This window comes from Castor canadensis, chromosome 13, assembly GCF_047511655.1.
Source record: "Castor canadensis chromosome 13, mCasCan1.hap1v2, whole genome shotgun sequence".
In the NCBI taxonomy this organism is placed as follows: Eukaryota; Metazoa; Chordata; class Mammalia; order Rodentia; family Castoridae; genus Castor; species Castor canadensis.
In genome coordinates this window covers 46772706-46793046 of record NC_133398.1, presented here as the reverse complement: position 1 = coordinate 46793046, position 20341 = coordinate 46772706, and positions in this window count along the sequence as shown.

The following is a 20341-nucleotide window of genomic DNA, read 5'->3' as shown; positions in this document are numbered from 1 at the left end:
AAGGATTCTAGATTTCCCTGTACTGTGTAGCAAAGATTTTCTCCTTGAACAAACTGTATTTTTGTTGCTTATTCTTTTTTTCCAAAAATGTTTTTATTGTTGTGCTGGGGTACATTGTGATATTTACAAAAGTTCTTTCAATATATCATAGTTGAATTCACCCCTCCCATCATTCACCTTTGTCTCCCTTATCTCCTTTCCTGAATAGTTTCAACAGGTCTCATTTTTCCATGTACATACTTGTGTAAACAACATTTGCACCATATTGATCTTCCTACACCCTCTCCCCTTATCCTCCCACCAAACCCCAAAAGGACCTGTTCTGTCCTCTAGTTCTCCATTTTTGTAAAACAACAACAAAAAATACATTTTTGTTTAAGATACCTATACAATGGTTTCCTTGTGACATTTCCATGTATTTATGTATTACAACCTGAATTGGTTCATCTCCCTGCTTTTCTTCTGTCTACCAAGTTCCTTTCTTATTATTTCAACAGTCTTAAAAGTTCTATACTCATTCTTGTATAGAGAGTACATCAACCATATTCACTTTTTAACTTCCTTCTTTTCCCCTTGCTTCCCTAACTTCACTATCTCACCACAAACTTTCTTTCCAACTCCTCACACTCCTCGTAAAATGTTCAGTAACTTTGGTACAGGTCAGAGTTGAAGCTAGTACAGAAAAGAGCAGGGAATACTTTGGAAGCAATAGGTATAGGCAAGGACTTCCTCAATAGAACCCCAGCAGCTCAGCACCTAAAAGAAAGGATGGAAAATGGGACTACATGAAGTTAAAAAGCTTCTGCATAACAAAAGAAATGGTCTCTAAACTGAAGAGAACACCACAGAGTGGGAGAAAATATTTGCCAGCTATACATCAGACAAAGGAATGATAACCAGAATATACAGGGAGCTCAAAAAACTAAACTCCCCCCAAATCAATGAACCAATAAAGAAATGGGCAACCAAACTAAACAGAATTTTTCAAAGGAAGAAATCCAAATGGCCAAAAAACACATGAAAAAATGCTCACCATCTTTGGCCATAAAAGAAATACAAACAAAAACCACACTAAGATTCCACCTCACCCCTGTTAGAATAGCTATCATCACAAACAACAACAACAGCAACAAATGTTGGTGAGGATGTGGGAGAAAAAGAACCCTCATACACTGCTGGTGAGAATATAAGCTAGTACAATCACTTTGGAAAACAATATGAAGGCGTCTTAAAAAGCTAAACATAGGTCAGCCATATAATCCAACAATCCCACTCCCAGGGATGTACCCAGAGTAATGTGACTCAGGTTACTCCATAGGTACCTGCACACCCATGTTTATTGCAGCATTATTCACAATAGCCAAGATATGGAAAGCCAAGATGCCCCACCTACTGACGAATGGATTAAGAAAATGTGGTATTTATACACAGTGGAATTTTACTCAGCCATGAAGAAGAATGAAATCTTATCATTCATAAGTAAATGGATGGAACTGGAGAACATCATCTTAAGCAAAGTTAATCAAGCTCAGAGGCCAAAAAAACATATGTTCTCCCTCATATGCAGATTTTCAACTTAAAACAAATGCAGTAATATTACTGGACATGGGTCAGACACTAAGGAGAGAATAAATACAGGAGGAATAGGGAAAGGTAGGAAACCCAAAACTGAAAGTGTTTGATGTGCCCACTGTAGAGGAGCTAATATAGTAATCTTAAACTCACAGAGGTCACTATAGGAAGGTGACCGGGAAGTAGTGAAGAGGTCTGGTAGAGATGAACCAATTCAGGTTGCAATGCATACATGCATGGAAGCAATGCTAGACTTCTCTCTGTATAACTATCCTTATCTCAAACTAGCAAAAATCCTATGTCTTTCTTATTATTGTTTATGTCTTTGCTTCAACAAAATTGGAGAAGAGGGCAGAACAGGTTCTGCCTGGAAGTGAGGTGGGTTGGGGGAAGAGGGAGAGGGTAGGGGGAAAGCGGAAGAGATGGCCCAAACAATGTATGCATATATGAATAAATGAATAAATAAACCAAAAAAAAATCAGAGTTGAGTTCTGTTCATGCTGTGCTCTTTTCCCTGTGGGAATAGTACATTACTGATTAAAATCTGCTCTTACCATTTTAATGTTCAGCTGTCTTTATATTAGGCATGGTTTTATCGCTGCTTACCTAAAGTCAGGTATTCAGGAAACTAATTCTCATACTTTCTTTTTTGACAGGTTATAAGGAATGCTTTCTGCCTATCACAAAATAAGCATTCTAATAAATCCATAGTAAACAGGAGAACATTTATATTTATTGTTTGAATTTTTCTGACTCTGATACTACAAACAGAACTTCCCAAAGTATTCTTGAGAAATTTATGCAAAAATAAGAGGAGAGTAAATGAAAAATCCAGGGAATTTGGATTTCTACATTAAGTCCATAAAGTCTTCAAAATTTGCTTTTTGTTTTAATGGAATTTTTCAAACTAATATTAATTTTATTACTATATAAAGAGTAATGTTTTGATTTCAATTACTGGTTGAATTATTTTACTCTCTTCTCACCAAATCCTCAAATGAAATACAAATATTAAAATTGCATATCATTTTTAGTCCTTGATAATGATAACATAATGACCTTCTGCTACTCCACTCCATGCTTTGAGAGTGAGGGTAATTAGTTATACATTGTTTGAGAAAGAGCTTACTGTAGTTTGAATGTACGTGTCCTTCCAAAACTGATATGTTGAAACTTATCACCTTGGGTGACAGTATTAAGAGGTGAGGTTTTCTGGGAAGTGATTCAGTCATGAGCACTCTAACTTCATGAGTAAAATTTGTGCTCTTATGAAAGTAGTTGAAAGGAAGCTCATAGTCTTTTTTTCACTCTGTCTTTTCCGCCATGGGAGATTGCTGTTAAATGATGCCTTTGCCAGACACTGAATATTCTGATTCCATGATCTTGGGCTGCCTAGCCTTCAGAACTATGAGAAGAAAATTTCTGTTATTTATGAATTATCCAGCCGGTGCTACTGCTATTAACAGTAAAAATAGGCTAAGAACAGACTAAGACACATGTTAAACAATGTACAATAAGCACACCTTATTCATGGTCTTATTGCATATAGTTTTGACCAAGCAATGTCAAAAAAAATAATTTATGAAAAAATCAAAAGAAATTTTGAATACAAATTTTTAAATTTTCACATGTACATTATGCAACTCAATTGATACAGAGAAGCTCTCAATTAGCGCCGTGTTATCATCAATTGTGTTTAAATCATTGTGCGATCTGCTGAGTGTTTCCTTTGCCCTTAAATTTATAAGAATATGCTTCCCAAAAAGCAAATGGTACCCACAATGCAAGGAAAAGTTAATGTGCTAAATTTAAGTCATAAAGTAGAAATTTAAATTTTGTTGAAAGGCAGCATGTCTTCAGTGGAAGTTGGGTAGCAAATGGGAAAAATGAATCAAGCATCTGCAGTGCAGCTCTGAACTCTCCTTCAGCACATACATGTTTTTGTTTCTTTTTTAACGGTGGTCCCCTAGGAACAACTTCAGATACCAATGGTCTACTGTATAGATATTTTAGGAGAAAAGAATAAAAGGTAACCATTATAAACTAAAGTATGTAATGACAGAATGAGCTGTTATATACCCACAATGTTAGACACATACAACTATATATATGCATGTGTTAGTGGAAAGATGAATTTCTTCCCTCTTCTTTAGCAGAATTTTTCTAATAACATTTGTCTCAGTAGTTCATCAATATTTTTTATAAAGCCCACTTTAAGGTTAAACCTTACCTAAACACAGCCTTTTAATTTTGTGAGCCTACAAAATATTTGGAAATGAAGCCTCTTTATATTGTGCACGCATGACTTGCAGTACCTCTATTGTTAAGAAAAAAAGAACACTGAAGCTATGTTTTACTACAATTTTTATTATTATATTTTAGTGAGATGTATAGTTCTCAGAGTAAATTATTGTGAATACACAGATATTTCCATAAAAAACTCCAGTGTAGTTTATTTATATTCACAATTATAATAAATCCTTCCAAACCTCAGCCATAATCTGATTGAAGAAATAAGGATTGCAGGAGAACTGTGTCTGCAGAGTTGCCACAATTTTACTACAACATGTATAAGCAAAGTATAATGATTCAGTAAAAATAAGCTTAAATAATTGCAAGCCAGGTTTACAGATTAAGGCATTAATTCTGTCAATAAATGAGCAGTCAATAGTACTTTGAGTTACCTACAGCCATTCCTCAACTCCACAATAAGAATTGTGTTAAGTTAGTGGTTACCATGGATTTACTAAAGCCCAAATATTTCTTTTTTTTCTTCCTATTTTTTTAAAGCCAGTTGAAAGGGATACTGGACTAATTATTTAATTGTCAACCACTGGAACTTTTTACCTTGTTACGAGCCGGTATTTGTAGTCTAGCAAAGGTTCCAGTGTTGTGTCAACACTAAATACCTGTTTCAACTTCTAAATTCCTCAGGCCTCACCAGAACCTCATGGTTAACTTGATCACAAAGTTTATTCCAGTTCAAATTCCAGTCTTACCAAAAAAAAAAAAAGCCAAAAAAAAAAAAGTAAGGTTCATTCCAATTTGTTGTGATTACCCCACTCTAAACCTGACTCCTCTGCCAGCCTGAATTCTAACCTTCCAAGTTCTTTTCTTTTTCTTTCTTTCTCTTTCCCTTTTTCTTTTTCTTTCTTTCTTTTCTTCCTTCCTTCCTTCTTTCTTTCTTTCTTTCTATTTATTTCTTTCCTTCTTTCTCTCTCTTTCATCATATTATTGTTGTACTGGGGATACATTGTGATATTTACAAAAGTTCTTACAATATATTTTAGTTAAATTCACCCCCTCCAGCATTCTCCTTTATCCTCCCTCCCTCCATTCTTAGAATAGTTCCACAGGTCTCATTTTTCCATTTTCATACATGAGTACATATTTCCAACATTCACTCTCCTACAACCCTTTCCTTATATCCTCCCCCTCTCACTGCTACCAATCCCCAGACAGGACTTGTTTTACATTCCTGTTCTCCATTTTTTTAAATGACATTTTTGTTTGTTTAAGATAGCTATACAGAGTTTCAGTATAGCTGATGTACAATGTATTGTATCCCAAATTGGTTCATCATCTCCATTTTTCTCCTTTTTACATTACTCCTTTTTTCATGGTGACTTCAACAGCTTTAAAATTCTGTAATCATTCTCCTATAGAAAGTACATCAATTACATTCACCTTCTTTACTTCCTTCTTTTACCATCCCTCTCCTTTTAGTTCTGTCTCCTTAGCATTACTTGTTTTCATTTTTGTACGTATCACCACCACAGTTTCAGCTCATCTGGAAATAGCCATGATAAGGACAAAGCAAGCTTCTGCCAGTGTCACCAATGCATATTTCTATATGTGTTCTCCTAGATAAATCATCAAGCAATTTTTGGTGTTTGAGATCCTGTTAGACATACTGGTCAATTTACCTAGTCAGGGAGTACTGAAAAAGACAAGGAAATGATTTAGTAAGTACCTTTGATATAAACTGAACTTTTCCCACAAAAATCCTTTACCTCTCATTGACTCCATTTTCTTCAATCCCCTTGGTCAGGATGGTCTTTTATAATTACTGCTCACCCTGGCATTTATCACTTGAGAAGACTTTTGCATATGGAGGACTTTTGCAAAAGGAGGAACACTTGTTGCATATGGCAATATATATGCTTCTGTTTTTACAGTAATATTGCACATTAATAGCCTAGTACATTCAAATTAAAGGAAAATTAATGAATTGATAATTGAGAGAAGGAATATAAATTTGTTTTCTTGTATGACTTCACAATTCACTTATGCAGAATTTTTAAGTTTTAGTGAAATTAGACACCATGGAGGACATCCAACTCATGTTGTAGATGAGAAAAATGATGCCCAAAGAAGTGAAATAATCATCCCAAGATTAAGAGCTAATCAAAACCTGATATCAAGCAAGGTGTAGTGTTCTGATTGTTAGTTTAAATGTTCATACTCCATTATGGTTTTGCTGGATATTCTAAGTGCCAATGCCCAGTTTATTTACTAATAGGGGAAAGTACTTGCAAATGTAAGACACCCTCCTTAAATTAAGCTTTAAGAAACCCAAGGCATTGAAAACAGCAAGCAGAGCATGAACCCTGAAGAAAGGCATTTAGTTTTAGGCAACTCTAGTACAACCTCCCTCACTCTGACACTGTGGGAATAACTCCATTGGATAGTTAGTTAGACAGGTACTCAACATAACAACAATAAACCATCTTTAACAGTGAAAATAACCTTTCCTAAGATTTACGTAAGGTTCTTTTTACTAAAAATCTCCGTCAAGTTAATCCCTATCAGTTATGCAAAAACAAATCAAAACAGCAGCCTGGCTAAAAACATGGGAAAATTTCAAAGTGTGTTCAAGGCAACGCTATTTAAAACATTTAATGAGCAATTTGTTTGGAGACATTTTATTCTAAAATTTCAAGTAAAAATGTTTCTATTTTTACATGACAAAACATGAAGAAAAATGAATTTTTCATATTAAGTGATACTCATAGTCTATAGCATGTTCATATGTAAGTCTTCTAGAGATCAGAAGTCTTCTGAGGTCTGAAAGGCAGATGTTCTAGGTCAAGTTCTAACTCTTCCACTCCATTGAGCAGATACACTTGAGAAATAAATTGTTAAAGCTTGACTAGACTTTGCCTAATTCACCCAGTTGTGAAAATCAAATGGAATTTCCATGAAAGCATTTTATAAGAAGTATGAAGTACCAAATAAATGTAAGTTATAAGCCCCAGAAAACCTGGGATCAAAACAGATATTTACTTGCTCTAACAAGCAAAAAAGATGTGATAGCTGATACTTCTTTTAAATAATATTTTAAAAGACAAATTGCCAAGGGAAAAAAGCATGTTTGGATAGTCTGCTTAATAGCAAACCATGATTAATCACTTTAGTAAGTGGGTTGATGTTGGCTATGCTGCTGATCATCAAGTAGATTTCAGTAATTCCATCCATGCAATAAAGATACCTCATCCAAATTTTCTGAGTCAGTGGTTGGCTTAGATTCAGATATAGAAATTTTTGGTTTTGTTTTTGAAATAAATTGTGTCTTTTGATAATGTTAAAAAGGTGTTCTCAATTTTAATTATTGTAGTGGTTTTCTGGTGATTCTTAGATATGGAATTTTTGTTCAAAGGAAATTTTATTATGGATTTCTATATGTAAAACACACAGTTCAGTTAATACTGGAGTCCTTCCTGTAAACACCCACCCATATTCCCACTTGTGTACCTTGGTCCAAAACCACCTGAGGGGTAACCACATGATATTCTTAAAAACTATTAGTTCATTGAAAACAAAATATTTTAAAGTAATTTGAAATAAATAAAATCATGATATAATTTCACAACATTGCCAAATGTTGCCTTTGGCACAAAGAATTCTCAGATATATCTGTTGAACAGTTAGTTCTATATAAATAAGGAATACAAATTTTCTTTTCTTTTCTCAAAGCTTGCATCATCTTAGCATTGCCTTCTACAAAATCTGACCTCAGAGTTGTCAGATATCCTTTAGTGATGCTGCCATTTCTCAAAATACACTTAGAAATTGACCAAATATTATGTTTGTTTAATCACAGTCTTCATTTACAGTCAGTTTTTTCATTCATTCTGATGATTTATCTAATAAAAATTCTCTGTGTTTTAATAGATATATTTCCCCATTTTGTATGTGTGAAAAACTCTTGGTTGAAGGATATGCTAGATAGTTTTAGAGAACAAAAATCTAGATTTGAACATCTGTTTCAGAGACACTTTGACACTGTAGCTATTTAAAATTAGGAAACATTCTAAACACTCTGATGTGATCCAAAAATGTTGAAAAAATGAGACTAGGAAGTAAACTCTATATTCACAGACTTTCATGTTCAAATGACATGGAGAATGTGAATTAAAACTTCTCCATTTGAGAATTATAAAGCTTCCCACAAAACTTTTCTATACCAATGGGTTCCAAGGAAAGGATGATCTAAGTATAGTTAGAAATGAGCCTCTTTCCTTGGATGCTTGGCTTTCCCTCTGATGACACCCTTTTTTGTAAGTCTTTGTAAATACCTATTCTCAGAAATTCAGCAAAACTAGAAAGGAGAGAGAAAATCAGCAAGTGTTATCATGCAATTTCCCTTATTTTTCTGTATCCATCTTAGCTTATTGGAACCTCTTAATTGATGAATGAGGACTTTATCAAGCCTGGCAGGAGTCGTAATGTCTCTGATTTTCCTTGAAATGTATCTGTCATGCAACTCAAAATTGAATAGCCAGTTTGGGGCTTAACCAGAGACATGACACTGACTTAAGACACTCTGAAGAGAATGAATGATTAATGCAGTTTATAGACAGGATAGGGCTTCTTCTGTCTCATGTGCTTTTTGTATGTAATCTCCAATGGTTCAAGTTCAGATGGATCTAATGAAAAAGGACTAGATGTTTTCCACCTTCCCTTCAGAGCATGCTGTACGATTTATCCACTGACAAAATGTGCTAATGAAATGTCACCTTGGACAGCTTGCTAAAGGATTGATGGGCTGAAAGTTTTGCACTTTATTTAACTTTTGCAGGAAAAATGAATAAGTCCTCCAAATTCTGTATGATATAGAGATCCATTACAGTTTTCTAACTCAGGAAGTAGCTATGCCACCGATGAAATAGAGAATAAAGATGCTGATGGGACCAAGTTTATAAATAAACAAATGGAGGCTATGTGGTGGTTTTATTATGTTCCCATTCTAAATTAGTATCAAGTTAAATAATTTTATGAAGATTTTTCCTTGTATAATACTCTCTATCATTGTTCTCAATCTGTTGGTCTATCAATGAAAATTAAAACCTTCAGTGCGTTTTACCCAATTGCATTGTTTCTTTATTTGTTCTTTGTCCTTTTATTATTAGTTTCCCCAGTATAAAAGCCTGTCCTGAGAATTAAGACTTTTAGTTCCTTTCACTCATAAAAACTTCATAAACTCTGAGAAATAGCTACTGGAGGTCATTAAATACAATTGTAAATGGTAAACCAAAAATTAGGATTTTAGAAGAAATGAAACTATGCATTCAGAGTTTGTTGATAAAAGTGAAAGGGCAAATATACAAACTGAACTTGCACTGATAAAATCATAGGTGAAAGTAAAAATATGCAAAAAATACTGAAATGCAGATAATGACTTTCTCATGATTTTTGCAATTATACACAGCTCATAATAAATAACCATTTATATACATCAAATGAACTCTCACACACAAAGAGAAATGAGAGACAAAGAGATTATCTTTAATGCCTTACTTTGTCCAGAATGGTAAATGGAAGAAAAATATAGAATATTTTCACATTCCTTAGTTCAAGGAGAAAATCTGATAGAATCTATCACTACAAGAAAATTATCTGTGATCTATTTTTAAATTCCTATAACTGTTAAAATGGGTCTGATACTATTGTTAGGCTCACATTTAGTACCATAATAAGTAAATCCCTGAATTTCAAAGGCTTAGTAGAATACAAATTGATTTCTCACACAATATCAAGGTCCACATGAGAGAGGGAGCTGTCTTCCATTAAGCTTGCAGAATCTTGACTCTTTCTATCTCGGGTCTTTGCTATTTTTAACACATAGCATCCATGTAGGAAATGGAATATAAGAGTCAGTACACAAGGTCCTAATAAGCCCGACTTGCTAAAAATTCACATTCATTTTGCTCATTAGTAGGCTACATGACTAATTCTAATACTAATACTAATGGCAACAGAGAACTCTGGATTAGCCAAATGTCTAAAAAAATAGAGGAAACAGAATTGGTAATTAGGAGGTGGTTTCCTTTAGGTTTTGTTAGAAAAATAAAATAATACAGTGTACATTATTAGAATTGCTTTCTTCTGTTACTCATTACTCCAAAACTAAGTGCCACATAAGTATAAAGTATTGTTATTATTATTTGGGTCTGATTAGAATAGCTATTTTGTTATCTTCACAAGTAAAACAAACAGAACAGCCAAAGGAGTGTTTACTCAGTAAAAATGAATACAAATAGATTGTGACCTACAAAAATAGTAGAAGGAAAGAAGTGACAGTTCCAAATGCACTTCATAATTATTTTGGAATTCAAACTACATTTGTCTTTAACTTGTTAACATTCTGCCATATTAAATTCTCTCTTAACACATATTCTGTTTATTGCATCTCTGCAGGATTTCCTAAGTTTTTGTGATACACATTCTTAGATAGCAACCATGCCATAAAAACTGCTCAAAAGTTTATTAAATATTTACATTTGATTCATTTTTAAATTCCAAAGATAATCTGTTTTTAAAATTTTTTTAAAGTTACAAATTTGTGACTGGAAATTGGAAGAGTTGGATTCATTTTTGTTTATTATTTATTCTTTTTTGCCCTAGATTTTCTCAAATGGTGAAACCTGCTTTTATGTTTCAAAAAAATTGGGATGGCTGTTGTAACCTATATAATATCACCTCTCTCTGTGGCATCTTTTTCTTATAAAAAGAAATGGTATCTGTTCCCAGTTATCTCCTGTGTTAGTTTTTCATCACTTTGACAAATACCTGAGAGAATCCATCTAAAAGAAGGAAAGATGTTTGTTGGCTCATAGTTTTAAAGGTTTCAGTCAATGATCAGCCTGCTGTGTTGTTTCTGGGCTCATGGTGAGCTGAACATCAAGGTTGGGAGCATATGGTGGAACAAAAGAGCTCACCTCATGGTGGACAGGAAGCAGAGATGGGGACAAGAAGGGCCTGTTACAAGGTTCATTCTTCAAAGGCATGCATCTTCAGTGACCTACTTTCTCCATCTAGGCTCCACCTCTTAATATTTCCATCAAATCATAGGTCCAATCCATTGATGTAGGCAGAAACTTTATGATCCAATCACTTCCCAAAAGCCCCACCTCTGAATGCTGGTACATAAAGGATCATGCCTTCAACACATGATTGTAAATAGTTGGTTGTCAAGAAAATTTTGGAATGCATGAAAATTAGTTTCCATGAAAAAAGTGGTTATAACAATTCTGATACTAATTCATATACACTATAGGTCTGAATTAATGTGAATACATATATTGACGTTGGTAGGAACCAGGGTTCTCAATGTGGGAAAAGAAAGATACAGATGTATGTATGTCTATGTGTGTTTGTGTGTATGTCTATGAGTGTGTCTGTATATCTAATTTCAAAAAGAGTAGAGAAGTAAGGATGTCATCATAGTATTAAATATGCCTTATGTTGGTTTCTAAATCTTTTTCCCAAATTCTTAGAAGATAGAGACAGCAGCAACAGTATGTTATTCTAATCTCTCTGAACACCAATATAGAAAGTAGAACTAAAGCATACATGGACATCTAATGACACTTTCTCTCAGTGAATTCAGAATGGTTAAGTAGGCATTGCACTGGCTTACTGGATCTCAACAAATTACTCTTTTAGTTGTTCCCTTTTAGAAACATCTTTAAGATATATTTTCTTACCTATGCAAACAAATCAATACAAAAAGAAAACACTGATAATATTCATAACAAAATTAGGAAAAAAGATATAACCAAAATACAAGTGGAAAAACAATGCCAACAGTCTCCAGACCTTAATGGTACTGGCATCTATGAGATGCCATATGATCCAGCAATCCCACTCCTGGGGATATACCCAAAGGAATGTGACTCAGGTCACTACAGAGGCACCTGCACACCCATATTTATTTCAGTGCTACTCACAATGGCCAAGTTATGGAAACAACCAAGATGCCCCACTACTGATGAATGGATCAAGAAAATGTGGTATTTATACACAATGGAATTTTACTCAGCCATGAAGAAGAATGAAATCTTATCATTTGCAAGTAAATGGATGGAACTGGAGAACATTCTGAGTGAGGTTAGCCAGGATCAGAAGACCAAAAATCGTTCGTTCTTCCTCATATGTGGACTTTAGATCTAGGGCAAATGCAGAAATGTGGTTGGGCTTGATAAGGGGAGAGTACATACGGTAGATATGGGAATAGGTAGAAAACCCAAAACATGAAAGTGTTTGATGTCCCCATCCAGAGGAGCTAATACAGAAACCTTAAAGTGACAGAGGTTAACATGAGAAGGGGATCAGGAACCAGTGTAAAGATCAGTTGGAGATGAATCCTGTAACACATTTGTACATTAGAGAGGTGCTAGGAATCTTTCTGTACAGCTATCCTTAACTCAACTAGCAAAAACGCTTTGTCTTCCTTATTATGCTTATGTGTTCTCCTCAACAAAATTGGAGATAAGGACAGAACAGTTTCTGCCTGGAAGTGAGGAGGGCAGGAAGGAGAAATTACCCAAACCATGTACGCACATGTGAATAAATGAATAAACAAAAATTTTTTTAAAAAAGATGGAACAGGATGGTCTCTGACTGATCTCAGAGCAAGAGAACCACAGAATAGCTGATAGGGCTTTACAGAAAACACAGCAGGCCAATTTTAAGTCAGCAGCTGAAACCTGGAGGTTTGCCATCTCCAATTAATAACCTACTTGAATAAAATTTCAAGTTTATTTACCTTAGACTATTATGTAGGATTTTTGTAATTTATTTCAAGTGTTCCATCTAACCCTTTATAATTATAGATCTAAGCATTGTTTATGTTGTTGCTATTGCTATTTTCTTTTTTTGAGGCAGGGTCATCAAAATGTAGCCCAGGTTGGCCTTGAACTAATGATCCTCCTACTTCAGCCTCCCAAGTGCAGGGATTACAGATATGAGTCACTATACTGGAGACCTGATTACTATTATTATTATCAATATTATTATTATTGCAGAACTGGAGGTCTCACTCTTGCTAGGCAGGCTCCCTACCACTTAAGCCATGCCCCAAACCTTTTTGCATTGGTTATTTTTGAAATAGGGGTTTGCTTTATGCATTGCCAGCCCAGACTGCAATCCTCCTATTTGTGCATCTACGCATAGGTGATGATGACAGGCTCATACCACCATACCCAGTCTTTGGTCAAGATGGGGTCTCAGGAACTTTGTGCTCAGAATGGTCTCCAATCACAGTCCTCTAAATCTCTGCCTCCCAAGTAGCTAGGATTACAGGCTTGAGCCACCATGCCTTGTCTCGGACTTGATCATTTTTAATACAATCTTAAAATTTTCTACTTTCCTAAACTTTCTTCATCAATTCATGTAAGGAATGAATCTCTTGATGTTATCTTTTAAAATTTCTTATTAGCATAAAATGTTTGTACAGCAGGATACAGTGTGATATTTACATATGTGGTTACAAATATCTTAGTTGGTTTACCACCTCATCATTCCTCCTCTTTCCTTCTCTTCCACATAGAAAAATTTCAACAGGTTTCATTCTTCTATTCATAGATGAATACAAAATACATCCACTATATTCACCCTCATTCACCCTTACTTTATGTCTTCCTCCTTCCCACTGGTACTTTTCTCCAGAAAAGACCCATTTTATCCTCCTGTCCCTCATTTTTTTAAAGTGCACATTGATAGTCCAAGGGGTTTCACCTGTCATTTTAGACATGTATACCTCTTGCTTTAATCAGATCAACCCCCATCACTTACTCTTTCTCTATCAATCTGCTCCCCCACCATTCAACAGCTTACAGTACATTACATTACATTGCATTCATACATAGATGGTATGCTTCAACAGATACACTCTTTCTTAAAAAAAATAGGTTTCAGTTAAATTATTCTTATATTGACCTTTTCTCTATTTCCTATGCATAGTTATTGTTTATTGTCAAACTTTCTGAGCAACTTATATATGAAGTTTACAGCAAAACATGGTTCCTAATAATGAGCTATTTCATATTGAACACCACATGTATTCCAGAAGTACTGTGCTTGAGGCCTTAGCTAATCGTCTTATTTCTATTTATCATTACCTTATGTGAAAAGTTCTGGTCTACTTCCAGTCAACACTGAATAGATAATGAGGGATTCCAAAGAGGTTAAGTGGAGCAAGACTGGATTGAAGAGAGTGGTGACTTCAGAATAATAGACAAATATCACATTAGCTAGGTTTTTCATCTACAACATTTATGTTAGAAGAAGCAAAAGTCCAGGTAACATGTAAAGAATGAAAGAGTAATAAGATTTGCTATAAACTTTTTGGACCATGAGCATAGAAATAATGAATTTGGCAAAGAAACAGTAATGAGGGTTGCTGAAAGAATTACATATGAATAAACCCATGTGTTTGAGAAGTTGCTAGAGTGGTAGTTGTATGAATGTTACAGATTTTCCTAAATCATCCAAATAAATGCTTTGTCTTGCTGTGGAATGCCAATAAAGAAAATTTGTAATCTATAATACCTACTTCTTAGGTCAGATTTCCTGAGAAACAAACTGCAGAGTGGAAATTTCTTTGGGCTAGTCCTCACAAAGGCATGACCTTTGTGAGAGAACCAAGGTTAAGTTAAAAGAGAAGTTAAATTTTGATGCAATTGTAGTAAAGATCTCAGCTAGAGTTAAGATGACCTCCAAACTGGGATAAAGAAGCAGGGACTTTGCTCCTAATGTAGATCAGTCACTGTATGAAGCCTTCCACAAGGAAGGGTACAAAACTTTGGGAGGGGGGAGAGTACCATACAGGTAGAGAAGGAATAGAAGTATAAGGGAGGCAGTGACCTTGTTCAAGGTACACTGTACACATGTATGGAATTATCACAATGATATTGCCTTTGTATTATTAATGTGTGAGAAATAAAAATGCGTTAAAAAGAGAATAGATGTCCTAGTATAAGAAAGGCAAAGAAATCAGACCTAATTCAAATGAATAATGGAAGACATTTATCGCAAAATAACTATTTGAAAGCTATGAAGGAAATATTTTAATTTTATATGAAGAACCTGAGAAAAATGGGAGGAGATAGCTAACATTAATATTAAATAAAAAGATTCAGTTAACATGTATTTGTATTAAGAAAATAAGGGATAGATAACCTTGCTAAATATTTTTAATAGTGTGTGCATCTATGGGTTATTGAATTTCTTACAATGAGATTTTAAAGTCATGGATTTGAAATTTTTTGTTTTGTTTTTATCCTTACTAATTATATTGTACATGTATCCATATATTATGTACATTCATGTAGCTATAATATATAATGTACTCAAGTTTATATGCACTCAAAGTTTAAGAAAAATACTAATAAATTGATTGTGTCCCCTAAAGTCTTTTTGGTTTTTCACAGAAAAACATACATTCACATCCCTTTGGATCCAAAATTTCCAAGAATTTGGAGCATTGTGCTCCAACTTCATAAAAGTAGTCAATCTGGAAAAGAGGAACACAAAGGCTGGAAATGATCACAAAGACAAAGGGTCAGATCAGGCCGAATTTTGTTTGCCAGAGAAAAGATCTTGGAATTTATTCAGTGTTGTAATGGAGCTCCCAAGGTGACTTTGTGAGAGCTGAGTGTTAAATTTGCAGGAATTCTGTGTGTTATTTTAAACAGGATCATCACAAAATAGGTTACATAGCTAAATTACTTAAACTTATAATTAAATAAACTAGGAACAAAGTTACTAGGTACTCAAAACTCATCACTTCCTACATTATGTTGTTGTTCTTATTATTGCAATAGATACTTGATATCAATGGTACATCTACAGTAAAAATGTGACATATTGGTGTACTTTTACACATGTCCTGTTCACTGATATCACACTGGTTGCTTAAAATTGGTGGAAGTTTTGACATGAAAGAGATTAGTAAAGTAAGCATTACAAAACAGAGTTTCTTAACTGCAGAAAGTCAGTTGGTAAATATTTCCCAACAATTATGCTTGTTTTAGTTGTAATGAAGGAAGCAATATAGATTTTTAGTATTCTAAGTGAAATTAGAAAATAATTTTAACAAGGTAGTGCCATAAGCAAACTCATGTTTTGTTTGCTTCTTTGTTTTGTTGAATTTTTAAAGATTATTCTGGCTGCTGTGTAGAGAATGAACTTGACAGAAAAAAGAGAGAAATTAATGTGTATACTTGGATTTTAGAACAGCCAAGTAAGTGATGATGTTGGACCTATCTGAGCAAAAGAGAATAAATTGGGAGCAAGGACAAATATTATTGTCATACTTGAAGAGAAAAGGATCTAGGAATTTTGGTATAAATAGCTTGTGCCTGATTATACAATTCACAACTATAAAAACAGAAGGAATAATGTAGAACTAGTGATAGGAGTGGGGAAGAAATAATGCAGTTTCAAACATGCTAAACTTAAGAAGCATTTTAAACAGCTAAATTGCATAGCCAGCCTGGTGCTCACAGTGGAGGATGATGCCAGGGAGTTAAAGGAGCATGAGAATGTTAAGAGCTATGGGATTGAAAATCACCTAGGGATAGAGGATAAAAAATGTCCTAGCCCAATATTTTTGGAAACTCTGAAAGCAGGAACATCTCTGCTTTTTACTTGTTCGTAGAATGTCTAAAGCATTCCTACGTTTTTGTTCTCCATGGGCAAGATAAAACAAGCCCTAAAAATTATGGTCTGTTTTATTTTGGTTAAGTTTAGTCATATCCTAGGGCACACTCTCTTCCCCTTTCCTTTCTTCTTTTCTCTACTCTCAACTATCTCTCAATCCTTGCTTATTTCACAGTCCCTATATTAGTACAATTTTCTGTAATGAGAAATGCATGCCTCAAAGAAGACTAACTCAGTGATCCAGTACAGAATTCAAAGACAAATTAGGTATAAGCGAGCAGGTGGGATAAGCAACAAACAGGCTTGACTACAGTGATACTTCATTTAAGTTTTTTCTTTGTGGAATATATAGTCTAGGGCTATAGTCATTGCCTATAACAACTTAGTTCCTACATCTTTCTCAGCAAGACTGCTCTGTGCTAGATGCTTGGATTACATATTCAAATGCCCATAGGGCATTATACAAACTTTCTTTGCATAAAACTTGATCATCCCTGACAGAAGTCAATAGCATTCACACATACACCACAGACTTAATCTGGGTAAAAATAAATGTTTTAAAAGACATAATTTGGCCTCCCAATATTTATAAATGATAAGACATTTCTAACTTTATCACTATCACAGATACAAATGTCAAGACTTTAATTTGGAAAACAGACCTAAAGCATACAAACTATTCTAGAGCCCAAGTCATTTACCACGAGCAACAGCTGATAAAATTTCTGGCTTTCCAATTTTCCTAAATGCTGGTACTATTTACCATATATTAGGTATCTCTCAAAGGTTTGTTTTAACAAACACTAATTTATAATCTAGCTTTCTTTACATTGTGTTTTAAATTGTGGAAATTTTCTGCATTTTACTTTATAGATAAGAATTTACTCCTATTATCTTTCTTTATGGAAATGAAAATTCATCGAAAATTTCCTATCTGCATATATTAATTATAGTTATTCCTCCTTTCCTTAACTTCTTTGATGTTCATTTATCCAAACATGTTTCATGACTTATTACATATATCTTGGAAATTGCCAATAAAGGATCAAAAATAATCATTCTTGATTAGCTAGGGATTGAAAAAGAAAATAAGAGAAATTTACAGACTCAGGCTTCAGCTGACAGCCTTGAGCTTACAAAAGTAGGCTCAGAAATTAATTTGGTATAAGGGCAGAAAAGAGTTAAATGTTTCTTCATAACCAAATGGAAGGATTTTTCACAAGTTTCTAAACTTCTCATAGCTGGACATGTATAAGCAGACCCTTAATAAGCATCTAGCAAAGTCACTTTGAAGAGCATTTCTTCATATGTTGAAAAGACTGTGCTTTTCATCACTTTTGGTACGGTTCAGGAAAAAGTTAACCAGTTCACTTCTACTTCCTGTAATATTTTCTGTGGAAAGGAAAAGAGGGTAAGAAACCTCCTTTATGTACTTACAGTATGTGAACCACATATTTTGCTCTGAGTTTTCTGGATGCAGGTTGAAAAGAAAGCATAAAACAAACCTTAATGTAATTTATAAGTTACATAAGACCATGGACTGATCCTCTAGATAAAAGAACATAGATAAAAAATATTTAAATATATATGTGTTCCTGATTCAAGAAACAGAGAAGTTTTTCCTAAAAGTCTTTATACTAGGGTCAGACATATAAGTTAAAAATATAATGTATACAGAATGTCTTTATAGTAAATATCAAAACAAATTCCAAGGGTTATTGCTGTCTCTAAAGCAATAGTGTGCTTTCTAGAAGGGAACCACTGTGATGTTTTCATTATCTACCGAAGAAAGATACAGGTATTAGGCATTCAAATTCCCAGATTTAATGAAATATTTTAGACAAAAGAAGGTCATAAACGTTTAACTGCTTCAGAATAGTTTTTGTTTTTAGTGTAAACATAAAGATGTTTTATTGGGCTATTATGAAAACTTGGATTCCCTCAGCTTTTCTTGAACCTTGCTATATATCCACTGCAAAAGAAACATTTTTCATTATATTTGGCTTTATTTACCTGTGTTTTAAATCCTTTGATAAGCACACTATGCAGCAGTGAGATTGCTACATACAGAATCCAAATCAGTCATTAAAATATTTGAAATATTTAACAAGTGAACAGGAAAAGTAGATGTCAATAATTTCACATTGCCACATTGCTCAGATTGAAGAGAACCTGGGAGTCCTGCCCAGCCACCAGTAACAACAGAGAATGAATCAGGGAACGTGAGAGCAAACCCTAACTTTGGAAATCTACTTAATATTCACTAAGGGTATTCCAAAAATGTCAGGTCCTGCTCTTTAAACTTTTATTGTGCATCTGTGCATTTTTTGCCCTTCTTAAGCCCTGATTCAGTACTTTTTTAAGCCAATGATGAAAGTATTTCTAGATTTCATTGAGAAAAAAATTTTAATGGCAGTTAATGTGGTAATAATTGGCTAAAAAATGTTTCAGAATTAGAATCAAAAGAAAACTCTAAAGACTTTCTTATAGGGGCAGACACACAATGTGTTGCAGAGTCAATAGTCTTCAGATTATATACTGTGAGAGGAAAAATACAACAAAGCTTTAAACTTCATCATTCAAAAACTCCTATTAAGACTCTGCTGACTCTTAAATAGATACTAAATACTTGATGTGTTGATTAAGCAACAACAAAAATCACAAAAACACTATGGTATATTATGTAACCTTTCCATTCAATGTGCACTTACATGAGGCAAAAGTTTTTTTCAATTCTTTAATGAAATTGGATTCATTTGCCTACTCGCTTGGAATTTATCAAACCTACTGATACAATTAGACATAAAGATCAGAGGCATGGTGTCTGATTAGAGGAAATGAGTGTCTTCGTGGAGAAATCAGATGTATACTTAAGTAATTACAATCTCTAGTATGAAAGAAACATAAATAGTGCCATCTAAGAGCTGAGAAAGGAAAAGCTACTCCAATAATTTATCAGAGAATATAACCAGTGAGTCTCTAGAAAAAAATACTATCTACAAAGTTTTTCAAGATGACAAAGAGTTCATTCACTTTTAGGTATAATCTTACCATTTTTACCTTCTAAGCTTGAATAAAATTTGACCGTTATTAGACCATCCTCTTGAACCACATATAGCATGGTCCTTTAAAGACTGAATGAAATCAGATTTTCTTTTTAATTAGGGCATGGATTAATTCGTTTTTTGTTAATCTAATATCAAAGGTATCATCCCTATTTCTTGGTATCATCTTTATCATAGATTCACAACTATAAAAGACAACATAATTTCAGATTTACTTCCATAAGTATATCCTAATACAAAAGGTTTAGATTTTGCACTTTGATCCACTTTCCCCAAAACCTTAGAATTACTACCCTTGTTTCTGCAACTACAGTTTTCATGTGTATTGGACATGTAAAATATTGGGGCTCTTTTTTTTTTTACAATTTAATATCTGGAATTATTTAAAGCTTTTGAAGTAACTGAAACAAGGAATAGATGATTATTTTTCTTTATCATAAAGGAATTTAAATATGATAAGCAATTTATCTTTTCCCTTGCTACAAAGAAGATTTATATTAAATACATTAACCTCCATGGTTAGTGTATTTGCTTCTTCATTTTCTACTCTTTTTCCTTCCTGTTGTATTCCATACGCCAATAAAGTAATGTTAAGGTGTATCTATTTTGTATTGCTAGTGGAGCACATGTACACAAATTTAGTGGTTCCAAACATCACAAATTTACTATTGTCTAATTCTACAATTCGGAAATCCAAAATGAGCCTCTGGGAATTAAGATTAGGTTTTGACAGGGCTATGATTCTTTTTAGATGCTCT